We start from the raw sequence: 6314 nt of genomic DNA on the forward strand, positions 1-6314 counted from the left end.
TTTAAATAACAGCGCGCTGCCAACGAGGCCATCGGCGCCAACAACATTCTTAGAATATTAAAAACTAATGTGCAAATAACATTATATTTTGGGGGGAAATAAAGTTAGTAGAACATTGTAAGAAAAATGTTAGGAAACTTTAAGTAATATTCTAATCACAAAACGAACACTGGACATTTTAAAATTTGTAGAATATTTAAAAATAAACATTCAAATAACATTTCAAGTGAAAATAAAGTTAGTAGAACATTGTAAGAAATGTTTTTGTAACCTTTAAATAGTGTTATAATTATGACAAAAAAACTAGGCATATGGACATTTTAGAAACATTTCAAAACAATGTTACCACAACATTCTTTATAACCTCAATGTCTTCCCCGTGTTGAAACGAGTGATCTTGGTAACATCAGCAGAAAAAATTAATAATTGTAATTCATTTTAAGAAATAATTTTTTCTAGTAGTGTAGACTGATGATTTGTGGATATTACGACCAGGAGCATGTATTACAAAAGTAAATAGGGTCAATCTTGATTTCACGTTGATACGAATTGGGAACTGTTATCCTTCTTGTTGTGTATTTTGTGTTTTACACACTAAATAAAGCTGAGTCTCTATTAGTTTGGATTTAAAAGATTAGAAGCCAGTGTATATAAGGCTTTGGGATGTGTGTGTGTTCTGCGTGTCAGCTTGACAACTGTCATTCTCAGCCTCGCAGATCACACGTCTGTGGCAGTGGGAACATGATCTAGTAAACATCTGACAAGTCTCTGGAGACGTCAGCCTTTGCACGCCGTGCATATGTGAGGTAAATGAGTCTTGTGTACGTATGTCATAAAGACCGGTTACATCACGGTCTCTCTCACCATTGGCGTTGCAGGGCAGCCTGTGCATGTCATGCAGGCGGGTGTCAGATTTACTCATTGAGTTCAGCTTGGACTGGCGCAGAGCAGCCTGAAATACAAAACATTATCATGTATATGTACAGTATGTACATCCATGTCCATAATTACACTGTGTGTATGTGTTCATATATACTGCGCTTTTTTTGCACTCACCGTTTCCTTTTTCTGAGCCCCTCCGTTGGCTTGGCCATGTTTGCTTTTGCTTTTTCTGCAGACAAAACGAGAAACACTCAAATACAGCAAAAAAGAATTGAATGACTGGAACAACTAATAGGTAAATCACAATATTAGTGAGCTACCTACCGAGATGAACATATAAAGATTTTAAGGCAACATACAGTAGGCGACATTTAGACGCAAACGCTATTGACAGGCAGTTCAAAATATTATGCTGCATTCTAAGATGCCTTGTTTTTACCAAATTATAAGCACAGCATTGCATGAAAACGTTAAGATAAAGGGCAAATCTAGAGCAAAATGATTACAAATATAGATTATAAATATATTTCATTTAAAAACTGGAAAGTATGTTATGTAACCCGATATTTGTGTGTGCTGTGTAATGTTTGTGCTAGATTAACACACATTAACGTGAAACTATAAAGCACAACAGTGACCGTTGACCCTTTTTTTGCAGGCTTGTTTTTTTTTGTGCAGTTTTTTCCCCCAATATTTGTAAGGATTAGATGTTAATAATTTGACACAAAATCATTATGAAAATTATGAATAACGATATATATATATATATAATTAATTTTTTTATCCAAAAATGTTTGTATACACTATTGCTCAAAAGATTGGGTTCAATAAGATTTCTATTTATTTTATTTTATGTATTTATTTGTTTTTAAAGAAATTACTTTATTCAGCAAGGATGCATTAAAATGATCAAAAGTGACAAATTCATTTGAATCAAATAATCATTAAATAATCATGGTTTCCATAAAAATATTAAGCTGCATTGCTTTCAATATTGATAATAGTAGGAGATGTTTCTTGAGCAGCAAATCAGCAGATTAGAATGATTTCTGAAGGATCACGTGACACTGGGAGTAATGATGCTGAAAATTCAGCTTTGATCACAGCAATAAATCACATTTGAAGAAATATTCACATAGAAAACAGCTATTTCAAACTGTAATGATATTTTACAGTATTACTGTTTTTACTGTATTAAATAAATGCAGTCCTGGTGAATCTTTCAAAACATTTTAAACTTTTTAAAAATCTTACTGTTATTCCAATATAAACAAGTATGAGTTGTTTGAGTGTCGAGAGAATAATTTAATTATGTAATTAGCCTGCTCATTTCAGTTCATGGAACTGGACGTTGTTGTTGAACTCTTTTGCTGCAATTTTCATTTCCATTAATAGTGTCCATTTTAATTGGTGCCTCTTCTTTAAGGATTATGGGTAGTGTAGATCTTCACCTTGAATTCAGCATTTAAACACTTAAAAAAGAAGAGGAATTACACTTGATTGTGGCTTTTACATAAGCATATATAATCACTTTAATGGTTTATCAAAACAAAAGAGATTTCCCCATTTATTATGGAGAAAAATGAAGGGAAACAGTGGACACCGACTACTGGAATCATGAGTAAGAAACTCAAGTATGCAGTGTTCCAAATCAGTCGCCTATGAGATTACATTCCGCTTAGAATGCCACCTTAGAAAGCTGCAGCCTTTGTAGACACTAGACATGCAGCTCTCTGGGTTCTGTACTAGAGCTATTGTACAATAGCTCTGAATAGGACAGGAAGTAAAATTCCACTACAGCGAGTGTTTGTAATGGCTCTCTGTGGGATTGCCAGGGTCTGGTTTTATCTAAGGACGGCGTAATCATGAGGGACGAGATGTGTTGCAGGTGTACTGGAGGAAGAGAGAGCGAGAGGATGGATAGGTAACCCTGACGATCCCTCCTCCCTTGCTTTTCTTCTCCTCTCATTCCCTACACACACCTGGTGTGACATCAATTATAGCTTCTCTCTTTCTCCACCAATCCAGCTGCCTGTGAAATACACACACACACCTCTTTTTGTTCCTCTCACTCGCACCCCATTTTAAACATCCGCAGCATCTCTCACACTCAGCGAATCTGTGAAATTTTCTCTTCTCTCTCTCTCTCTCCTTTACTCACTAAACTAGATGAAGATGGCTTTTATTGATGAATTGATAAGACATTTAAAAAGTAGAATAATGTAATGCATAATGGTATGATGACAGTGTCTCCGGTTTGTTTGTAGTTGTGAAGGCTGTATCGCTCTGTTCCTCTGTGAAGGTCAGAAACTCAGGAGGCTGGAGGGACACGTTTGGGTATTGGTGACCCTGTGTCTACTACACACATGACTTGTAGAATGCACTGTACACATTGCAAAACCTCACACAGCACAATAACAGCTGCACTCTGGTACTGAGTGTGCAATCGTGAATGCAGCATTAGCATAACCATGTTTTAAAGGAATATTCCAGGTTCAGTACAAGTCACAATAATCCACAAGCAATCCACACTCCTCCAGTCCATCAGTTAACGTCTGGTGATGTGAAAAGCTGTGTGCTTGTAAGAAACAAATCAATCATTAATATGTTTTTAACTCTCGTCTGAATCAGAAGAAATATGCACAATGTTTATAACAGTCTAAAATTTGATCTAAACAAATATGTTCAAGGTTTAAAATTAAAATGCCTCGATGGATTTGTTTCTTACTAGCACGCAGCTTTTCACTCACAAGATGTTAACCGATGGACTGGAGTGGTGTGGATTATTGTGATGTTTTTATCAGCTGTTTGGACTCTCATTCTGACGGCACCCATTCACAGCTGAGGAGCCATTGGTGAGCAAGTGATATAATGCTACATTTCTACAAATCTTTTATGATTAAGAAACAAACTCATCTACATCTTGACTGGCTTGAGGCTGAGTGAATTTTCAGCTAATTGTATTTTTTGGCTGAACTATTCCTAAAGTTTTTTTTTTCACAATAAAATCATATTTAACAACACATATTGGGCCTCATTTATAAAATGACGCGCAGAAACCATCCTAAATTTGATCTTACGATCATCTCTCAAATATGCGTACATGTGATTCATAGTGATTTATAAACGCACGTACGCCTCCCTTTCAGATGTGAAATCTATGAATCGCAAATGATCTTAAACTTGCGCGCAACTGAATGGTTTCAGCTCTCTGCCTTGTAAATGACTCCTAATTAATGTCATTAACTTATAAAAGATCTCCAATCATCGTCCAAATTCTTTCATTTAGAACATCGAGCAACAAGAACAGCTTTTATTCCCAAAAACCTGCAGTACTCGAACAAGAAAAAGTGCGTATGTCTGCTCAGACCTTGACGTGACGCTAAGCACTTTTCCACGTCAAAGGCATTTTTTTACATATATGAGCATTGGCGTGGGTTTAAGCGTACGCACACTCTAAGATCAAATATGTATGTACGCACACTTTATAAATGAGGCCCAATATGTCTTGTTGCTATACTGCTAAAACGGTAAGTATTTTAATGTCTACAGATTTGCCCCATTCACTTACATTGTAAGTGCCTCATTAACTCAGGTTTTTAGCTTTTTTGAAGAAAAGGAAAGTCAATTAATTTTTGTAGTAATTAACATTATGCCACAAATGCTGGCAACTGAACTTATACTGAACCTAGAAAGTCTCATCCAGTCATATCTTCTGAATAAGTTTCATTTTAGTATTATTTATATACTATTATAGTATTTATTTATATTTTGAATTAGCTTTTATTTTATATTTTCAGTTATCATTTTTCCACCTATTATTTATGTTTTGATTTATGTAAGCTTTATTTCAAATAACAGCTCACAAATCTCTTTTGCATTTCCAACCTGGCATTCGATAGACACATACAGAAGCAATGGCATTTTGTGTCACTGACACTGATGAAACATAGCTATCGTATGGCTTCAGAAGACTTAGAATATAACACGCGAGTAGTATATTTTTTTGGGGGGGGGCACTATAAGCTTTCATTGCATTGAAAATAGCAGCATGAAAATTCTTTGAAGTATCTCCTTTTATGTTCCACAGAAGAAAGTCATACTTGTTTGGAATACATGAGGGTGAGTACATTTTCATTTTCTGCGATGGAAATGAGACGGAACATTTTAATTCTGAAAAAGGGGTTTTACTCAATCATAATTTGTGTATCTCAGAACAATAAGCTCAGTGTGTGTTTTCCATTAGGCATCTGGTGACTTTGCAGCAACGCCAACCCGCACTCTGAGCACTAAATATCAGTTGTATTTACTGTGTTTTTACCATTAGAGTGACAATAATGGTACACACTCGGCTTCTGTACAACAGTCTTGTAAAACATTCAGAGCAAGTTGTTTTTCAGTACAGCAAAAACATGACTTTGTGGTGAGTATGCAACAAACGAGTATAGTCCCTATTCATCTTTTCTGTAAACGTTACATAAAACAGAAATAGAACAACGCCTGAGAGTATGTGAAACTGATTTGTTGGAGGGGTTCGTTCCTTGTAATATCTCTAAGCAAAAGTCTTTGTCACAAATGAGCATCCGACGCAGAGCTTAACTTCCCAGCGAAACGGCTCCTACAGAGGGCACGCAATCTGCTGAAGGAGTGATTTTAGCATTCATCAAGTCGCTCCGCAGCAGGGAAGGAGAGATAGAGACGGAAAGAGAGATAGAACTAAAGAAAAAGAGGAGGAGGTGGCCTGACACAACAGTGGGAGAGAAAGAGTTTTTAAGAAGCCGACGCATTCTTTCGACATATGAGTGGGGAGCACTTATGTGCAAACGTACAAACATCAGGAATAAAGCATTAGATATGGATGAGAACCGTAAGGAATTAACCATCCTGGTTTTGATTCTGATTGCTCTCAACGATTCAATTAATGATTCTTTCAGTATCAGTTCGATAACATCAGTTCCCACATGATGAGATCATTTCAGATTTTAAAGATATAACAAATCTAAATTAAATTTAATACAAGTTTTGCAAAAGGTATGTTTACGCAGACTTTTTGATGCAACATAATTAAGCAATCATAATTAAACTTAAATAAGAAAATTAAGCATAATTATAGCAATCCAGTAATTAAGAAGGCTCATGCACCTTATGAACAATGTACTGTTATGGTCATAAATCAATATAAACCTTGAAGAATATGCAAAATTATATATATATATATATATATATACATACATATACATATCTTTTTGATGCAACATAATTAAGCAATCATAATTAAACTTAAATAAGAAAATTAAGCATAATTATAGCAATCCAGTAATTAAGAAGGCTCATGCACCTTATGAACAATGTACTGTTATGGTCATAAATCAATATAAACCTTGAAGAATATGCAAAATTATATATATATATATATATATATACATACATAT

The 6314-nt window shown here is 35.1% G+C and overlaps 1 long non-coding RNA gene across 1 annotated transcript in view; it reads right to left on the reverse strand.

Annotated features, from left to right (window-relative positions):
- Nucleotides 1-869: 869 nt before the first annotated feature.
- LOC107601335 (uncharacterized) overlaps nucleotides 870-6314 on the reverse strand; it is a 41930-nt gene continuing 36485 nt past the window's right edge. The window contains exons 3-4 of the long non-coding RNA XR_001610915.1: nucleotides 1057-1111; nucleotides 870-952 (exon numbers count right to left, since the gene is read on the reverse strand). This is a non-coding gene — a long non-coding RNA (uncharacterized lncRNA). The remainder of the gene's footprint in view (nucleotides 953-1056; nucleotides 1112-6314) is intronic.

Source organism: Sinocyclocheilus grahami, unplaced genomic scaffold (genome assembly GCF_001515645.1).
Source record: "Sinocyclocheilus grahami isolate Dianchi unplaced genomic scaffold, SAMN03320097.WGS_v1.1 scaffold303.1, whole genome shotgun sequence".
NCBI lineage: Eukaryota > Metazoa > Chordata > Actinopteri > Cypriniformes > Cyprinidae > Sinocyclocheilus > Sinocyclocheilus grahami.